The 21,047-nt window shown below is 44.0% G+C and overlaps 1 long non-coding RNA gene across 7 annotated transcripts in view; it reads right to left on the minus strand.

Moving 5' to 3' along the window:
• Window positions 1-21,047, minus strand: part of LOC307189342 — a 417,306-nt gene that overhangs the window by 241,396 nt on the left and 154,863 nt on the right. For all 7 annotated transcript variants that reach the window (XR_013829152.1, XR_013829153.1, XR_013829154.1 and 4 more), the window contains exon 2: window positions 19,770-19,855. This is a non-coding gene — a long non-coding RNA (uncharacterized lncRNA). The remainder of the gene's footprint in view (window positions 1-19,769; window positions 19,856-21,047) is intronic.

Here is a 21,047-nt window from a genome sequence, read left to right on the forward strand (position 1 = left end):
CGAGAACCAATGAGAGACTAGCTGGAGGTGACTGGACGGGCAAATTTAACTCTCATTTCCCACCAGGAAAAGGAAATAACCAAAGGCTCAGCGTGCCGGGCCGGAACCAGATTAGGGCCTGAAGCCATCCTGCGGTGTTGCGGCCAGGTCACAAGAAAGCAAGTTGAAGAAAGGAGCTCAGGGGCACTGTAATTCACAAACCTGCAGAGTTATAAATGACAGCTATCGTCCAAAAATAGACTGAAGTAAGGCTGCCAAGAGGACTTGAAAGCAGGGCAGAATTGCAGGAAACCGATTTCAGGACGTTCACTGGAATTGCATTGAAAGCATAGGAAAAGAGGCAGAACGTCCACAATGATGCACTTGGCCAAAAAGGGCGTATGCGTTTTTTCCTGAATATATTCAGGAAAAAACGCATACGCCCTTTTTGGCCAACCAAGCAAGCTTGCAAAGGAAATCTGCACTACAATGAAGTCTCACTTCCCCCCGGTCAAAAGGGCCATCTGAAAAAAGTGTAAAATCCAGAAAGGCAGGACAGGCCATGGAGAACTGGGAGCCTTGTTATGCTGATGGGCGGGATGAAAATTGCCAACAGACACTCGGGAGAAGTGTATGGTGTTTCCTGAAACATCTAAAAAACAAAGCAACAGAGCCTAGGGCACTTCCACTTATGGTCCTATAGCTTAGGGAAATTAAAATCAAAAAGACACAGCCACCCCAAAATTTGGGACGCCTCTGTTTACAAAAACCTCGTTTACAGTACAAGTTCAACATCGCAGAAAGTGAAAAATGGATAAAGAAGTTGTGGTATTTACTTACAAAGCAATATCACTCAGCAATGAAATCTATGTCATCAGGCCCTTAGCATCACAATGAGTGGATTCAGGTATGATGATTCTAACTGAAATAAGTCACACAGAAAAAGAAACATCGTAAGATATCAGTAATACACGGAATGTAAACTTGGCTACACAGGAACTGAATTACAGAACAGAACAGGGTCTCAAATTTAGAAAACCAACTTATGCTTGCTTAAGGGTAAAGGTGAGTTGGGGTGCTGCATAAAACCAGAGATTGAAACGAGCACAGATAAAGTTCCTTAAGTCAAATATGGAATAGACAAGAGCTACTCCTTGCTCAACGAAATGGACTCAACACCGCATATTAAACGCCTAAGAATGTACCTGACTAGTAAGTATCGTAAAACCTATGGATTGCTATGTCTCCGAAAGAGAATCAAGCATGTGTACAGGGGCATAAACGCAGCAGTGATAGGATTGGAGAGGTTCGGTGAGCAAATGAAGACCCTTTGAAGTCATATTGCATGGTACCCATTACACGGGTCTCAACGCTCCAGGTTTAAGGTATTCTTCCTTCAGCTAAAACATGCATGTGGAACCCAAGTATGATCAACCATGTGAACGGGAGACGTGTTCAAATATGTCTCAGTTTTCCTCCCCTGGTCCTCGGGTGCAACATTCCAGACGCTTTACTAACACTCTCCCCACTTGGAGAGTCAGGGCCTTTAACCTCCTGTTTGGCCCAGTTTGCAATTTCTGCGGAAGATGAACAGGAATAGCGAGAACCAATGAGAGGCTAGCTGGAGGTGTCTGGACGGGCAAATTTAACTCTCATTTCCCACCAGGAAGAGGAAATAACCAAAGGCTCAACGTGCCGTACCGGAACCAGATTAGGGCCTGAAGCCATCCTGCGGTGTTGCGGCCAGGTCACAAGAAAGCGAGTTGAAGAAAGGAGCTCAGGGGCACTGTAATTCACAAACCTGCAGAGTTATAAATGATAGCTATCGTCCAAAAATATACTGAAGTAAGACTGCCAAGAGGACTTGTAAGCGGGGCAGAATTGCAGGAAACCGATTTCAGGAGGTAGACTGGAATTGCATTGAAAGCATAGGAAAAGAGGCAGAACGTCCACAATGATGCACTTGGCCAAAAAGGGCGTATGCGTTTTTTCCTGAATATATTCAGGAAAAAAAGCATACGCCCTTTTTGGCCAACCAAGCAAGCTTGCAAAGGAAATGTGCACTACAATGAAGTCTCACTTCCCCCCAGTCAAAAGGGCCATCTGAAAAAAGTGTAAAATCCAGAAAGGCAGGACAGGCCATGGAGAACTGGGAGCCTTGTTATGCTTATGGGCGGGATGTCAATTGCCAACAACCACTCGGGAGAAGTGTATGGTGTTTCCTGAAACATCTAAAAAACAAAGCAACAGAACCTAGGGCACTTCCACTTATGGTCCTATAGCTTAGGGAAATTAAAATCAAAAAGACACAGCCACCCCAAAGTTTGGAACGGCTCTGTTTACAAGAACCTCGTTTACAGTACAAGTTCAACATCGCAGAAAGTGAAAAATGGATAAAGAAGTTGTGGTATTTACTTACAAAGCAATATCACTCAGCAATGAAATCTATGTCATCAGGCCCTTAGCATCACAATGAGTGGATTCAGGTATGATGATTCTAACTGAAGTAAGTGACACAAAAAAAGAAACATCATAAGATATCAGTAATACACGGAATGTAAACTTGGCTACACAGGAACTGAATTACAGAACAGAACAGGGTCTCAAATTTAGAAAACCAACTTATGCTTGCTTAAGGGTAAAGGTGAGTTGGGGTGCTGCATAAAACCAGAGATTGAAATGAGCACAGATAAAGTTCCTTAAGTCAAATATGGAATAGACAAGAGCTACTCCTTGCTCAACGAAATGGACTCAACACCGCATATTAAACGCCTAAGAATGTACCTGACTAGTAAGTATCTTAAAACCTATGGATTGCTATGTCTCCGAAAGAGAATCAAGCATGTGTACAGGGGCATAAACGCAGCAGTGATAGGATTGGAGAGGTTCGGTGAGCAAATGAAGACCCTTTGAAGTCATATTGCATGGTACCCATTACACGGGTTTCAACTACCCAGGTTTAAGGTATTCTTCCTTCAGCTAAAACATGCATGTGGAACCTAGAGTATGATCAACCATGTGATCGGGAGACGTGTTCAAATATGTCTCAGTTTTCGTACCCTGGTACTCGGGTGCAACATTCCAGACGCTTTACTAACACTCTCCCCACTTGGAGAGTCAGTCCCTTTAACCTCCTGTTTGGCCCAGTTTGCAATTTCTGCGGAAGATGAACAGGAATAGCGAGAACCAATGAGAGGCTAGCTGGAGGTGTCTGGACGGGCAAATTTAACTCTCATTTCCCACCAGGAAGAGGAAATAACCAAAGGCTCAGCGTGCCGTGCCGGAACCAGATTAGGGCCTGAAGCCATCCTGCGGTGTTGCGGCCAGCTCAAAAGAAAGCGAGTTGAAGAAAGGAGCTCAGGGGCACTGTAATTCACAAACCTGCAGAGTTATAAATGACAGCTATCGTCCAAAAATAGACTGAAGTAAGGCTGCCAAGAGGACTTGAAAGCGGTGCAGAATTGCAGGAAACCGATTTCAGGAGGTAGACTGGAATTGCATTGAAATCATAGGAAAAGAGGCAGAACGTCCACAATGATGCACTTGGCCAAAAAGGGCGTATGCGTTTTTTCCTGAATATATTCAGGAAAAAACGCATACGCCCTTTTTGGCCAACCAAGCAAGCTTGCAAAGGAAATCTGCACTACAATGAAGTCTCATTTCCCCCCGGTCAAAAGGGCCGTCTGAAAAAAGTGTAAAATCCAGAAAGGCAGGACAGGCCATGGAGAACTGGGAGCCTTGTTATGCTGATGGGCGGGATGTAAATTGCCAACAACCACTCCGGAGAAGTGTATGGTGTTTCCTGAAACATCTAAAAAACAAAGCAACAGAGCCTAGGGCACTTCCACTTATGGTCCTATAGCTTAGGGAAATTAAAATCAAAAAGACACAGCCACCCCAAAGTTTGGGACGCCTCTGTTTACAAGAACCTCGTTTACAGTACAAGTTCAACATCGCAGAAAGTGAAAAATGGATAAAGAAGTTGTGGTATTTACTTACAAAGCAATATCACTCAGCAATGAAATCTGTGTCATCAGGCCCTTAGCAGCACAATGAGTGGATTTAGGTATGATGATTCTAACTGAAATAAGTCACACAGAAAAAGAAACATCATAAGATATCAGTAATACACGGAATGTAAACTTGGCTACACAGGAACTGAATTACAGAACAGAACAGGGTCTCAAATTTAGAAAACCAACTTATGCTTGCTTAAGGGGAAAGGTGAGTTGGGGTGCTGCATAAAACCAGAGATTGAAATGAGCACAGATAAAGTTCCTTAAGTCAAATATGGAATAGACAAGAGCTACTCCTTGCTCAACGAAATGGACTCAACACCGCATATTAAACGCCTAAGAATGTACCTGACTAGTAAGTATCGTAAAACCTATGCATTGCTATGTCTCCAAAAGAGAATCAAGCATGTGTACAGGGGCATAAACGCAGCAGTGATAGGATTGGAGAGGTTCGGTGAGCAAATGAAGACCCTTTGAAGTCATATTGCATGGTACCCATTCCACGGGTTTCAACTACCCAGGTTTTAGGTATTCTTCCTTCAGCTAAAACATGCATGTGGAACCCAGAGTATGATCAACCATGTGATCGGGAGACGTGTTCAAATATGTCTCAGTTTTCCTCCCCTGGTATTCGGGGGCAACATTCCAGACGCTTTACTAACTCTCTCCCCACTTGGAGAGTCAGCGCCTTTAACCTCCTGTTTGGCCCAGTTTGCAATTTCTGCGGAAGATGAACAGGAATAGCGAGAACCAATGAGAGGCTAGCTGGAGGTGACTGGACGGGCAAATTTAACTCTCATTTCCCACCAGGAAGAGGAAATAACCAAAGGCTCAGCGTGCCGTACCGGAACCAGATTAGGGCCTGAAGCCATCCTGCGGTGTTGCGGCCAGCTCAAAAGAAAGCGAGTTGAAGAAAGGAGCTCAGGGGCACTGTAATTCACAAACCTGCAGAGTTATAAATGACAGCTATTGTCCAAAAATAGACTGAAGTAAGGCTGCCAAGAGGACTTGAAAGCGGGGCAGAATTGCAGGAAACCGATTTCAGGAGGTAGACTGGAATTGCATTGAAAGCATAGGAAAAGAGGCAGAACGTCCACAATGATGCACTTGGCCAAAAAGGGCGTATGCGTTTTTTCCTGAATATATTCAGGAAAAAACGCATACGCCCTTTTTGGCCAACCAAGCAAGCTTGCAAAGGAAATCTGCACTACAATGAAGTCTCACTTCCCCCCGGTCAAAAGGGCCATCTGAAAAAAGTGTAAAATCCAGAAAGGCAGGACAGGCCATGGAGAACTGGGAGCCTTGTTATGCTGATGGGCGGGATGTAAATTGCCAACAACCACTCGGGAGAAGTGTAGGGTGTTTCCTGAAACATCTAAAAAACAAAGCAACAGAGCCTAGGGCACTTCCACTTATGGTCCTATAGCTTAGGGAAATTAAAATCAAAAAGACACAGCCACCCCAAAGTTTGGGACGCCTCTGTTTACAAGAACCTCGTTTACAGTACAAGTTCAACATCGCAGAAAGTGAAAAATGGATAAAGAAGTTGTGGTATTTACTTACAAAGCAATATCACTCAGCAATGAAATCTGTGTCATCAGGCCCTTAGCAGCACAATGAGTGGATTCAGGTATGATGATTCTAACTGAAATAAGTCACACAGAAAAAGAAACATCATAAGATATCAGTAATACACGGAATGTAAACTTGGCTACACAGGAACTGAATTACAGAACAGAACAGGGTCTCAAATTTAGAAAACCAACTTATGCTTGCTTAAGGGGAAAGGTGAGTTGGGGTGCTGCATAAAACCAGAGATTGAAATGAGCACAGATAAAGTTCCTTAAGTCAAATATGGAATAGACAAGAGCTACTCCTTGCTCAACGAAATGGACTCAACACCGCATATTAAACGCCTAAGAATGTACCTGACTAGTAAGTATCGTAAAACCTATGCATTGCTATGTCTCCAAAAGAGAATCAAGCATGTGTACAGGGGCATAAACGCAGCAGTGATAGGATTGGAGAGGTTCGGTGAGCAAATGAAGACCCTTTGAAGTCATATTGCATGGTACCCATTCCACGGGTTTCAACTACCCAGGTTTTAGGTATTCTTCCTTCAGCTAAAACATGCATGTGGAACCCAGAGTATGATCAACCATGTGATCGGGAGACGTGTTCAAATATGTCTCAGTTTTCCTCCCCTGGTACTCGGGGGCAACATTCCAGACGCTTTACTAACTCTCTCCCCACTTGGAGAGTCAGCGCCTTTAACCTCCTGTTTGGCCCAGTTTGCAATTTCTGCGGAAGATGAACAGGAATAGCGAGAACCAATGAGAGGCTAGCTGGAGGTGACTGGACGGGCAAATTTAACTCTCATTTCCCACCAGGAAGAGGAAATAACCAAAGGCTCAGCGTGCCGTACCGGAACCAGATTAGGGCCTGAAGCCATCCTGCGGTGTTGCGGCCAGCTCAAAAGAAAGCGAGTTGAAGAAAGGAGCTCAGGGGCACTGTAATTCACAAACCTGCAGAGTTATAAATGACAGCTATTGTCCAAAAATAGACTGAAGTAAGGCTGCCAAGAGGACTTGAAAGCGGGGCAGAATTGCAGGAAACCGATTTCAGGAGGTAGACTGGAATTGCATTGAAAGCATAGGAAAAGAGGCAGAACGTCCACAATGATGCACTTGGCCAAAAAGGGCGTATGCGTTTTTTCCCGAATATATTCAGGAAAAAACGCATACGCCCTTTTTGGCCAACCAAGCAAGCTTGCAAAGGAAATCTGCACTACAATGAAGTCTCACTTCCCCCCGGTCAAAAGGGCCATCTGAAAAAAGTGTAAAATCCAGAAAGGCAGGACAGGCCATGGAGAACTGGGAGCCTTGTTATGCTGATGGGTGGGATGTAAATTGCCAACAACCACTCGGGAGAAGTGTATGGTGTTTCCTGAAACATCTAAAAAACAAAGCAACAGAACCTAGGGCACTTCCACTTATGGTCCTATAGCTTAGGGAAATTAAAATCAAAAAGACACAGCCACCCCAAAGTTTGGAACGGCTCTGTTTACAAGAACCTCGTTTACAGTACAAGTTCAACATCGCAGAAAGTGAAAAATGGATAAAGAAGTTGTGGTATTTACTTACAAAGCAATATCACTCAGCAATGAAATCTGTGTCATCAGGCCCTTAGCAGCACAATGAGTGGATTCAGGTATGATGATTCTAACTGAAATAAGTCACACAGAAAAAGAAACATCATAAGATATCAGTAATACACGGAATGGAAACTTGGCTACACAGGAACTGAATTACAGAACAGAACAGGGTCTCAAATTTAGAAAACCAACTTATTCTTGCTTAAGGGTAAAGGTGAGTTGGGGTGCTGCATAAAACCAGAGATTGAAATGAGCACAGATAAAGTTCCTTAAGCCAAATATGGAATAGACAAGAGCTACTCCTTGCTAAACGAAATGGACTCAACACCCCATATTAAACGCCTAAGAATGTTCCTGACTAGTAAGTATCTTAAAACCTATGGATTGCTATGTCTCCGAAAGAGAATCAAGCATGTGTACAGGGGCATAAACACAGCAGTGATAGGATTGGAGAGGTTCGGTGAGCAAATGAAGACCCTTTGAAGTCATATTGCATGGTACCCATTCCACGGGTTTCAACTACCCAGGTTTAAGGTATTCTTCCTTCAGCTAAAACATGCATGTGGAACCTAGAGTATGATCAACCATGTGATCGGGAGACGTGTTCAAATATGTCTCAGTTTTCGTACCCTGGTACTCGGGTGCAACATTCCAGACGCTTTACTAACACTCTCCCGACTTGGAGAGTCAGTCCCTTTAACCTCCTGTTTGGCCCAGTTTGCTATTTCTGCGGAAGATGAACAGGAATAGCGAGAACCAATGAGAGACTAGCTGGAGGTGTCTGGACGGGCAAATTTAACTCTCATTTCCCACCAGGAAGAGGAATTAACCAAAGGCTCAGCGTGCCGTGCCGGAACCAGATTAGGGCCTGAAGCCATGCTGCGGTGTTGCGGCCAGGTCACAAGAAAGCGAGTTGAAGAAAGGAGCTCAGGGGCACTGTAATTCACAAACCTGCAGAGTTATAAATGACAGCTATCGTCCAAAAATAGACTGAAGTAAGGCTGCCAAGAGGACTTGAAAGCGGGGCAGAATTGCAGGAAACCGATTTCAGGAGGTAGACTGGAATTTCATTGAAAGCATAGGAAAAGAGGCAGAACGTCCACAATGATGCACTTGGCCAAAAAGGGCGTATGCGTTTTTTCCTGAATATATTCAGGAAAAAACGCATACGCCCTTTTTGGCCAACCAAGCAAGCTTGCAAAGGAAATCTGCACTACAATGAAGTCTCACTTCCCCCCGGTCAAAAGGGCCATCTGAAAAAAGTGTAAAATCCAGAAAGGCAGGACAGGCCATGGAGAACTGGGAGCCTTGTTATGCTGATGGGCGGGATGTAAATTGCCAACAGACACTTGGGAGAAGTGTATGGTGTTTCCTGAAACATCTAAAAAACAAAGCAACAGAGCCTAGGGCACTTCCACTTATGGTCCTATAGCTTAGGGAAATTAAAATCAAAAAGACACAGCCACCCCAAAGTTTGGGACGCCTCTGTTTACAAGAACCTCGTTTACAGTACAAGTTCAACATCGCAGAAAGTGAAAAATGGATAAAGAAGTTGTGGTATTTACTTACAAAGCAATATCACTCAGCAATGAAATCTGTGTCATCAGGCCCTTAGCAGCACAATGAGTGGATTCAGGTATGATGATTGTAACTGAAATAAGTCACACAGAAAAAGAAACATCATAAGATATCAGTAATACACGGAATGTAAACTTGGCTACACAGGAACTGAATTACAGAACAGAACAGGGTCTCAAATTTAGAAAACCAACTTATGCTTGCTTAAGGGGAAAGGTGAGTTGGGGTGCTGCATAAAACCAGAGATTGAAATGAGCACAGATAAAGTTCCTTAAGTCAAATATGGAATAGACAAGAGCTACTCCTTGCTCAACGAAATGGACTCAACACCGCATATTAAACGCCTAAGAATGTACCTGACTAGTAAGTATCGTAAAACCTATGGATTGCTATGTCTCCGAAAGAGAATCAAGCATGTGTACAGGGGCATAAACGCAGCAGTGATAGGATTGGAGAGGTTCGGTGAGCAAATGAAGACCCTTTGAAGTCATATTGCATGGTACCCATTACACGGGTCTCAACTCTCCAGGTTTAAGGTATTCTTCCTTCAGCTAAAACATGCATGTGGAACCCAAGTATGATCAACCATGTGAACGGGAGACGTGTTCAAATATGTCTCAGTTTTCCTCCCCTGGTACTCGGGTGCAACATTCCAGACGCTTTACTAACACTCTCCCCACTTGGAGAGTCAGCGCCTTTAACCTCCTGTTTGGCCCAGTTTGCAATTTCTGCGGAAGATGAACAGGAATAGCGAGAACCAATGAGAGGCTAGCTGGAGGTGTCTGGACGGGCAAATTTAACTCTCATTTCCCACCAGGAGGACGAAATAACCAAAGGCTCAGCGTGCCGTACCGGAACCAGATTAGGGCCTGAAGCCATCCTGCGGTGTTGCGGCCAGCTCAAAAGAAAGCGAGTTGAAGAAAGGAGCTCAGGGGCTCTGTAATTCACAAACCTGCAGAGTTATAAATGACAGCTATCGTCCAAAAATAGACTGAAGTAAGGCTGCCAAGAGGACTTGAAAGCGGGGCAGAATTGCAGGAATCCGATTTCAGGAGGTAGACTGGAATTGCATTGAAAGCATAGGAAAAGAGGCAGAACGTCCACAATGATGCACTTGGCCAAAAAGGGCGTATGCGTTTTTTCCTGAATATATTCAGGAAAAAACGCATACGCCCTTTTTGGCCAACCAAGCAAGCTTGCAAAGGAAATCTGCACTACAATGAAGTCTCACTTCCCCCCGGTCAAAAGGGCCATCTGAAAAAAGTGTAAAATCCAGAAAGGCAGGACAGGCCATGGAGAACTGGGAGCCTTGTTATGCTGATGGGCGGGATGTAAAATGCCAACAACCACTCGGGAGAAGTGTATGGTGTTTCCTGAAACATCTAAAAAACAAAGCAACAGAACCTAGGGCACTTCCACTTATGGTCCTATAGCTTAGGGAAATTAAAATCAAAAAGACACAGCCACCCCAAAGTTTGGAACGGCTCTGTTTACAAGAACCTCGTTTACAGTACAAGTTCAACATCGCAGAAAGTGAAAAATGGATAAAGAAGTTGTGGTATTTACTTACAAAGCAATATCACTCAGCAATGAAATCTGTGTCATCAGGCCCTTAGCAGCACAATGAGTGGATTCAGGTATGATGATTCTAACTGAAATAAGTCACACAGAAAAAGAAACATCATAAGATATCAGTAATACACGGAATGTAAACTTGGCTACACAGGAACTGAATTACAGAACAGAACAGGGTCTCAAATTTAGAAAACCAACTTATTCTTGCTTAAGAGTAAAGGTGAGTTGGGGTGCTGCATAAAACCAGAGATTGAAATGAGCACAGATAAAGTTCCTTAAGCCAAATATGGAATAGACAAGAGCTACTCCTTGCTCAACGAAATGGACTCAACACCCCATATTAAACGCCTAAGAATGTTCCTGACTAGTAAGTATCTTAAAACCTATGGATTGCTATGTCTCCGAAAGAGAATCAAGCATGTGTACAGGGGCATAAACGCAGCAGTGATAGGATTGGAGAGGTTCGGTGAGCAAATGAAGACCCTTTGAAGTCATATTGCATGGTACCCATTCCACGGGTTTCAACTACCCAGGTTTAAGGTATTCTTCCTTCAGCTAAAACATGCATGTGGAACCTAGAGTATGATCAACCATGTGATCGGAAGACGTGTTCAAATATGTCTCAGTTTTCGTACCCTGGTACTCGGGTGCAACATTCCAGACGCTTTACTAACACTCTCCCCACTTGGAGAGTCAGCGTCTTTAACCTCCTGTTTGGCACAGTTTGCAATTTCTGCGGAAGATGAACAGGAATAGGGAGAACCAATGAGAGACTAGCTGGAGGTGTCTGGACGGGCAAATTTAACTCTCATTTCCCACCAGGAAGAGGAATTAACCAAAGGCTCAGCGTGCCGTGCCGGAACCAGATTAGGGCCTGAAGCCATGCTGCGGTGTTGCGGCCAGGTCACAAGAAAGCGAGTTGAAGAAAGGAGCTCAGGGGCACTGTAATTCACAAACCTGCAGAGTTATAAATGACAGCTATCGTCCAAAAATAGACTGAAGTAAGGCTGCCAAGAGGACTTGAAAGCGGGGCAGAATTGCAGGAAACCGATTTCAGGAGGTAGACTGGAATTGCATTGAAAGCATAGGAAAAGAGGCAGAACGTCCACAATGATGCACTTGGCCAAAAAGGGCGTATGCGTTTTTTCCTGAATATATTCAGGAAAAAACGCATACGCCCTTTTTGGCCAACCAAGCAAGCTTGCAAAGGAAATCTGCACTACAATGAAGTCTCACTTCCCCCCGGTCAAAAGGGCCATCTGAAAAAAGTGTAAAATCCAGAAAGGCAACAGGCCATTGAGAACTGGGAGCCTTGTTATGCTGATGGGTGGGATGTAAATTGCCAACAGACACTTGGGAGAAGTGTATGGTGTTTCCTGAAACATCTAAAAAACAAAGCAACAGAGCCTAGGGCAATTCCACTTATGGTCCTATAGCTTAGGGAAATTAAAATCAAAAAGACACAGCCACCCCAAAGTTTGGAACGGCTCTGTTTACAAGAACCTCGTTTACAGTACAAGTTCAACATCGCAGAAAGTGAAAAATGGATAAAGAAGTTGTGGTATTTACTTACAAAGCAATATCACTCAGCAATGAAATCTGTGTCATCAGGCCCTTAGCAGCACAATGAGTGGATTCAGGTATGATGATTCTAACTGAAATAAGTCACACAGAAAAAGAAACATCATAAGATATCAGTAATACACGGAATGTAAACTTGGCTACACAGGAACTGAATTACAGAACAGAACAGGGTCTCAAATTTAGAAAACCAACTTATTCTTGCTTAAGAGTAAAGGTGAGTTGGGGTGCTGCATAAAACCAGAGATTGAAATGAGCACAGATAAAGTTCCTTAAGCCAAATATGGAATAGACAAGAGCTACTCCTTGCTCAACGAAATGGACTCAACACCCCATATTAAACGCCTAAGAATGTTCCTGACTAGTAAGTATCTTAAAACCTATGGATTGCTATGTCTCCGAAAGAGAATCAAGCATGTGTACAGGGGCATAAACGCAGCAGTGATAGGATTGGAGAGGTTCGGTGAGCAAATGAAGACCCTTTGAAGTCATATTGCATGGTACCCATTCCACGGGTTTCAACTACCCAGGTTTAAGGTATTCTTCCTTCAGCTAAAACATGCATGTGGAACCTAGAGTATGATCAACCATGTGATCGGAAGACGTGTTCAAATATGTCTCAGTTTTCGTACCCTGGTACTCGGGTGCAACATTCCAGACGCTTTACTAACACTCTCCCCACTTGGAGAGTCAGCGTCTTTAACATCCTGTTTGGCACAGTTTGCAATTTCTGCGGAAGATGAACAGGAATAGGGAGAACCAATGAGAGACTAGCTGGAGGTGTCTGGACGGGCAAATTTAACTCTCATTTCCCACCAGGAAGAGGAATTAACCAAAGGCTCAGCGTGCCGTGCCGGAACCAGATTAGGGCCTGAAGCCATGCTGCGGTGTTGCGGCCAGGTCACAAGAAAGCGAGTTGAAGAAAGGAGCTCAGGGGCACTGTAATTCACAAACCTGCAGAGTTATAAATGACAGCTATCGTCCAAAAATAGACTGAAGTAAGGCTGCCAAGAGGACTTGAAAGCGGGGCAGAATTGCAGGAAACCGATTTCAGGAGGTAGACTGGAATTGCATTGAAAGCATAGGAAAAGAGGCAGAACGTCCACAATGATGCACTTGGCCAAAAAGGGCGTATGCGTTTTTTCCTGAATATATTCAGGAAAAAACACATACGCCCTTTTTGGCCAACCAAGCAAGCTTGCAAAGGAAATCTGCACTACAATGAAGTCTCACTTCCCCCCGGTCAAAAGGGCCATCTGAAAAAAGTGTAAAATCCAGAAAGGCAACAGGCCATTGAGAACTGGGAGCCTTGTTATGCTGATGGGTGGGATGTAAATTGCCAAGAGACACTTGGGAGAAGTGTATGGTGTTTCCTGAAACATCTAAAAAACAAAGCAACAGAGCCTAGGGCAATTCCACTTATGGTCCTATAGCTTAGGGAAATTAAAATCAAAAAGACACAGCCACCCCAAAGTTTGGAACGGCTCTGTTTACAAGAACCTCGTTTACAGTACAAGTTCAACATCGCAGAAAGTGAAAAATGGATAAAGAACTTGTGGTACTTACGTACAATGCAGTATCACTCAGCAATGAAATCTATGTCATCAGGCCCGTAGCAGCATAATGAGTAGATGCAGGTACGATGATTCTAACTGAAATAAGTCACACAGAAAAAGAAACATCATAAGATATCAGTAATACACGGAATGTAAACTTGGCTACACAGGAACTGAATTACAGAACAGAACAGGGTCTCAAATTTAGAAAACCAACTTATGCTTGCTTAAGGGTAAAGGTGAGTTGGGGTGCTGCATAAAACCAGAGATTGAAATGAGCACAGATAAAGTTCCTTAAGTCAAATATGGAATAGACAAGAGCTACTCCTTGCTCAACGAAATGGACTCAACACCGCATATTAAACGCCTAAGAATGTACCTGACTAGTAAGTATCTTAAAACCTATGGATTGCTATGTCTCCGAAAGAGAATCAAGCATGTGTACAGGGGCATAAACGCAGCAGTGATAGGATTGGAGAGGTTCGGTGAGCAAATGAAGACCCTTTGAAGTCATATTGCATGGTACCCATTCCACGGGTTTCAACTACCCAGGTTTAAGGTATTCTTCCTTCAGCTAAAACATGCATGTGGAACCTAGAGTATGATCAACCATGTGATCGGGAGACGTGTTCAAATATGTCTCAGTTTTCGTACCCTGGTACTCGGGTGCAACATTCCAGACGCTTTACTAACACTCTCCCGACTTGGAGAGTCAGTCCCTTTAACCTCCTGTTTGGCCCAGTTTGCAATTTCTGCGGAAGATGAACAGAAATAGTGAGAACCAATGAGAGGCTAGCTGGAGGTGTCTGGACGGGCAAATTTAACTCTCATTTCCCACCAGGAAGAGGAATTAACCAAAGGCTCAGCGTGCCGTGCCGGAACCAGATTAGGGCCTGAAGCCATCCTGCGGTGTTGCGGCCAGCTCAAAAGAAAGCGAGTTGAAGAAAGGAGCTCAGGGGCACTGTAATTCACAAACCTGCAGAGTTATAAATGACAGCTATCGTCCAAAAATAGACTGAAGTAAGGCTGCCAAGAGGACTTGAAAGCGGGGCAGAATTGCAGGAAACCGATTTCAGGAGGTAGACTGGAATTGCATTGAAAGCATAGGAAAAGAGGCAGAACGTCCACAATGATGCACTTGGGCAAAAAGTGCGTATGCGTGTTTTCCTGAATATATTCAGGAAAAAACGCATACGTCCTTTTTGGCCAACCAAACAAGCTTGCAAAGGAAATCTGCACTACAATGAAGTCTCACTTCCCCCCGGTCAAAAGGGCCATCTGAAAAAAGTGTAAAATCCAGAAAGGCAGGACAGGCCATGGAGAACTGGGAGCCTTGTTATGCTGATGGGCGGGATGTAAATTGCCAACAGACACTCGGGAGAAGTGTATGGTGTTTCCTGAAACATCTAAAAAACAAAGCAACAGAGCCTAGGGCACTGCCACTTATGGTCCTATAGCTTAGGGAAATTAAATCAAAAAGACACAGCCACCCCAAAGTTTGGAACGCCTCTGTTTACAAGAACCTCGTTTACAGTACAAGTTCAACATCGCAGAAAGTGAAAAATGGATAAAGAAGTTGTGGTATTTACTTACAAAGCAATATCACTCAGCAATGAAATCTGTGTCATCAGGCCCTTAGCAGCACAATGAGTGGATTCAGGTATGATGATTCTAACTGAAATAAGTCACACAGAAAAAGAAACATCATAAGATATCAGTAATACACGGAATGTAAACTTGGCTACACAGGAACTGAATTACAGAACAGAACAGGGTCTCAAATTTAGAAAACCAACTTATGCTTGCTTAAGGGTAAAGGTGAGTTGGGGTGCTGCATAAAACCAGAGATTGAAATGAGCACAGATAAAGTTCCTTACGTCAAATATGGAATAGACAACAGCTACTCCTTGCTCAACGCAATGGACTCAACACCGCATATTAAACGCCTAAGAATGTACCTGACTAGTAAGTATCTTAAAACCTATGGATTGCTATGTCTCCGAAAGAGAATCAAGCATGTGTACAGGGGCATAAACGCAGCAGTGATAGGATTGGAGAGGTTCGGTGAGCAAATGAAGACCCTTTGAAGTCATATTGCATGGTACCCATTCCACGGGTTTCAACTACCCAGGTTTAAGGTATTCTTCCTTCAGCTAAAACATGCATGTGGAACCTAGAGTATGATCAACCATGTGATCGGGAGACGTGTTCAAATATGTCTCAGTTTTCGTACCCTGGTACTCGGGTGCAACATTCCAGACGCTTTACTAACACTCTCCCGACTTGGAGAGTCAGTCCCTTTAACCTCCTGTTTGGCCCAGTTTGCAATTTCTGCGGAAGATGAACAGGAATAGCGAGAACCAATGAGAGGCTAGCTGGAGGTGTCTGGACGGGCAAATTTAACTCTCATTTCCCACCAGGAAGAGGAATTAACCAAAGGCTCAGCGTGCCGTGCCGGAACCAGATTAGGGCCTGAAGCCATCCTGCGGTGTTGCGGCCAGCTCAAAAGAAAGCGAGTTGAAGAAAGGAGCTCAGGGGCACTGTAATTCACAAACCTGCAGAGTTATAAATGACAGCTATCGTCCAAAAATAGACTGAAGTAAGGCTGCCAAGAGGACTTGAAAGCGGGGCAGAATTGCAGGAAACCGATTTCAGGAGGTAGACTGGAATTGCATTGAAAGCATAGGAAAAGAGGCAGAACGTCCACAATGATGCACTTGGCCAAAAAGGGCGTATGCGTTTTTTCCAGAATATATTCAGGAAAAAACGCATACGCCCTTTTTGGCCAACCAAGCAAGCTTGCAAAGGAAATCTGCACGACAATGAAGTCTCACTTCCCCCCGGTCAAAAGGGCCATCTGAAAAAAGTGTAAAATCCAGAAAGGCAGGACAGGCCATGGAGAACTGGGAGCCTTGTTATGCTGATGGGCGGGATGTAAATTGCCAACAGCCACTGGGGAGAAGTGTATGGTGTTTCCTGAAACATCTAAAAAACAAAGCAACAGAGCCTAGGGCACTGCCACTTATGGTCCTATAGCTTAGGGAAATTAAAATCAAAAAGACACAGCCACCCCAAAGTTTGGGACGCCTCTGTTTACAAGAACCTCGTTTACAGTACAAGTTCAACATCGCAGAAAGTGAAAAATGGATAAAGAAGTTGTGGTATTTACTTACAAAGCAATATCACTCAGCAATGAAATCTGTGTCATCAGGCCCTTAGCAGCACAATGCGTGGATTCAGGTATGATGATTCTAACTGAAATAAGTCACACAGAAAAAGAAACATCATAAGATATCAGTAATACACGGAATGTAAACTTGGCTACACAGGAACTGAATTACAGAACAGAACAGTGTCTCAAATTTAGAAAACCAACTTATGCTTGCTTAAGGGTAAAGGTGAGTTGGGGTGCTGCATAAAACCAGAGATTGAAATGAGCACAGATAAAGTTCCTTAAGTCAAATATGGAATAGACAAGAGCTACTCCTTGCTCAACGAAATGGACTCAACACCGCATATTAAACGCCTAAGAATGTACCTGACTAGTAAGTATCTTAAAACCTATAGATTGCTATGTCTCCGAAAGAGAATCAAGCATGTGTACAGGGGCATAAACGCAGCAGTGATAGGATTGGAGAGGTTCGGTGAGCAAATGAAGACCCTTTGAAGTCATATTGCATGGTACCCATTCCACGGGTTTCAACTACCCAGGTTTTAGGTATTCTTCCTTCAGCTAAAACATGCATGTGGAACCCAGAGTATGATCAACCATGTGATCGGGAGACGTGTTCAAATATGTCTCAGTTTTCCTCCCCTGGTACTCGGGTGCAACATTCCAGACGCTTTACTAACACTCTCCCCACTTGGAGAGTCAGCGCCTTTAACCTCCTGTTTGGCCCAGTTTGCAATTTCTGCGGAAGATGAACAGGAATAGCGAGAACCAATGAGAGGCTAGCTGGAGGTGTCTGGACGGGCAAATTTAACTCTCATTTCCCACCAGGAGGAGGAAATAACCAAAGGCTCAGCGTGCCGTGCCGGAACCAGATTAGGGCCTGAAGCCATCCTGCGGTGTTGCGGCCAGGTCACAAGAAAGCGAGTTGAAGAAAGGAGCTCAGGGGCACTGTAATTCACAAACCTGCAGAGTTATAAATGACAGCTATCGTCCAAAAATAGACTGAAGTAAGGCTGCCAAGAGGACTTGAAAGCGGGGCAGAATTGCAGGAAACCGATTTCAGGAGGTAGACTGAAATTGCATTGAAAGCATAGGAAAAGAGGCAGAACGTCCACAATGATGCACTTGGCCAAAAAGGGCGTATGCGTTTTTTCCTGAATATATTCAGGAAAAAACGCATACGCACTTTTTGGCCAACCAAGCAAGCTTGCAAAGGAAATCTGCACTACAATGAAGTCTCACTTCCCCCCGGTCAAAAGGGCCATCTGAAAAAAGTGTAAAATCCAGAAAGGCAGGACAGGCCATGGAGAACTGGGAGCCTTGTTATGCTGATGGGCGGGATGTAAATTGCCAACAGACACTCGGGAGAAGTGTATGGTGTTTCCTGAAACATCTAAAAAACAAAGCAACCGAGCCTAGGGCACTGCCACTTATGGTCCTATAGCTTAGGGAAATTAAAATCAAAAAGACACAGCCACCCCAAAGTTTGGGGCGCCTCTGTTTACAAGAACCTCGTTTACAGTACAAGTTCAACATCGCAGAAAGTGAAAAATGGATAAAGAACTTGTGGTACTTACGTACAATGCAGTATCACTCAGCAATGAAATCTATGTCATCAGGCCCGTAGCAGCATAATGAGTGGATTCAGGTACGATGATTCTAACTGAAATAAGTCACACAGAAAAAGAAACATCATAAGATATCACTAATACACGGAATGTAAACTTGGCTACACAGGAACTCAATTCCAAAACAGAACAGGTTCTCAAATTTACAAAACCAACTTATGCTTGCTTAAGGGGAAAGGTGAGTTGGGTTGCTGCATAAAACCAGAGATTGAAATGAGCACAGATAAAGTTCCTTAAGCCAAATATGGAATAGACAAGAGCTACTCCTTGCTCAATGAAATGGACTCAACACCGCATATTAAACGCCTAAGAATGTACCTGACTAGTAAGTATCTTAAAACCTATGGATTGCTATGTCTCCGAAAGAGAATCAAGCATGTGTACAGGGGCATAAACGCAGCAGTGATAGGATTGGAGAGGTTCGGTGAGCAAATGAAGACCCTTTGAAGTCATATTGCATGGTACCCATTCCACGGGTTTCAACTACCCAGGTTTTAGGTATTCTTCCTTCAGCTAAAACATGCATGTGGAACAAAGAGTATGATCAACCATGTGATCAGGAGACGTGTTCAAATATGTCTCAGTTTTCCTCCCCTGGTACTCGGGTGCAACATTCCAGACGCTTTACTAACTCTCTCCCCACTTGGAGAGTCAGCGCCTTTAACCTCCTGTTTGGCACAGTTTGCAATTTCTGTGGAAGATGAACAGGAGTAGCGAGAACCAATGAGAGGCTAGCTGAAGGTGTCTGCACGGGCAAATTTAACTCTCATTTCCCACCAGGAAGAGGAAATAACCAAAGGCTCAGCGTGCCATACCGGAACCAGATTAGGGCCTGAAGCCATCCTGCGGTGTTGCGGCCAGCTCAAAAGAAAGCGAGTTGAAGAAAGGAGCTCAGGGGCACTGTAATTCACAAACCTGCAGAGTTATAAATGACAGCTATCGTCCAAAAATAGACTGAAGTAAGGCTGCCAAGAGGACTTGAAAGCGGGGCAGAATTGCAGGAAACCGATTTCAGGAGGTAGACTGGAATTGCATTGAAAGCATAGGAAAAGAGGCAGAACGTCCACAATGATGCACTTGGCCAAAAAGGGCGTATGCGTGTTTTCCTGAATATATTCAGGAAAAAACGCATACGCCCTTTTTGGCCAACCAAGCAAGCTTGCAAAGGAAATCTGCACTACAATGAAGTCTCACTTCCCCCCCGGTCAAAAGGGCCATCTGAAAAAAGTGTAAAATCCAGAAAGGCAGGACAGGCCATGGAGAACTGGGAGCCTTGTTATGCTGATGGGCGGGATGTAAATTGCCAACAACCACTCGGGAGAAGTGTATGGTGTTTCCTGAAACATCTAAAAAACAAAGCAACAGAACCTAGGGCACTTCCACTTATGGTCCTATAGCTTAGGGAAATTAAAATCAAAAAGACACAGCCACCCCAAAGTTTGGAACGGCTCTGTTTACAAGAACCTCGTTTACAGTACAAGTTCAACATCGCAGAAAGTGAAAAATGGATAAAGATGTTGTGGTATTTACTTAAAAAGCAATATCACTCAGCAATGAAATCTGTGTCATCAGGCCCTTAGCAGCACAATGAGTGGATTCAGGTATGATGATTCTAACTGAAGTAAGTCACACAGAAAAAGAAACATCATAAGATATCAGTAATACACGGAATGTAAACTTGGCTACACAGGAACTGAATTACAGAACAGAACAGGGTCTCAAATTTAGAAAACCAACTTATGCTTGCTTAAGGGTAAAGGTGAGTTGGGGTGCTGCATAAAACCAGAGATTGAAATGAGCACAGATAAAGTTCCTTAAGTCAAATATGGAATAGACAAGAGCTACTCCTTGTTCAACGAAATGGACTCAACACCGCATATTAAACGCCTAAGAATGTACCTGACTAGTAAGTATCTTAAAACCTATGGATTGCTATGTCTCCGAAAGAGAATCAAGCATGTGTACAGGGGCATAAACGCAGCAGTGATAGGATTGGAGAGGTTCGGTGAGCAAATGAAGACCCTTTGAAGTCATATTGCATGGTACCCATTCCACGGGTTTCAACTACCCAGGTTTAAGGTATTCTTCCTTCAGCTAAAACATGCATGTGGAACCTAGAGTATGATCAACCATGTGATCGGGAGACGTGTTCAAATATGTCTCAGTTTTCGTACCCTGGTACTCGGGTGCAACATTCCAGACGCTTTACTAACACTCTCCCGACTTGGAGAGTCAGTCCCTTTAACCTCCTGTTTGGCCCAGTTTGCAATTTCTGCGGAAGATGAACAGGAATAGCGAGAACCAATCAGAGGCTAGCTGGAGGTGTCTGGACGGGCAAATTTAACTCTCATTTCCCACCAGGAAGAGGAATTAACCAAAGGCTCAGCGTGCCGTGTCGGAACCAGATTAGGGCCTGAAGCCATCCTGCGGTGTTGCGGCCAGCTCAAAAGAAAGCGAGTTGAAGCAAGGAGCTCAGGGGCACTGTAATTCACAAACCTGCAGAGTTATAAATGACAGCTATCGTCCAAAAATAGACTGAAGTAAGGCTGCCAAGAGGACTTGAAAGCGGGGCAGAATTGCAGGAAACCGATTTCAGGAGGTAGACTGGAATTGCATTGAAAGCATAGGAAAAGAGGCAGAACGTCCACAATGATGCACTTGGCCAAAAAGGGCGTATGCGTTTTTTCCTGAATATATTCAGGAAAAAACGCATACGCCCTTTTTGGCCAACCAAGCAAGCTTGCAAAGGAAATCTGCACTACAATGAAGTCTCACTTCCCCCCGGTCAAAAGGGCCATCTGAAAAAAG

This window comes from Stenella coeruleoalba (assembly GCF_951394435.1).
Source record: "Stenella coeruleoalba genome assembly, chromosome: 7".
Lineage (NCBI taxonomy): Eukaryota > Metazoa > Chordata > Mammalia > Artiodactyla > Delphinidae > Stenella > Stenella coeruleoalba.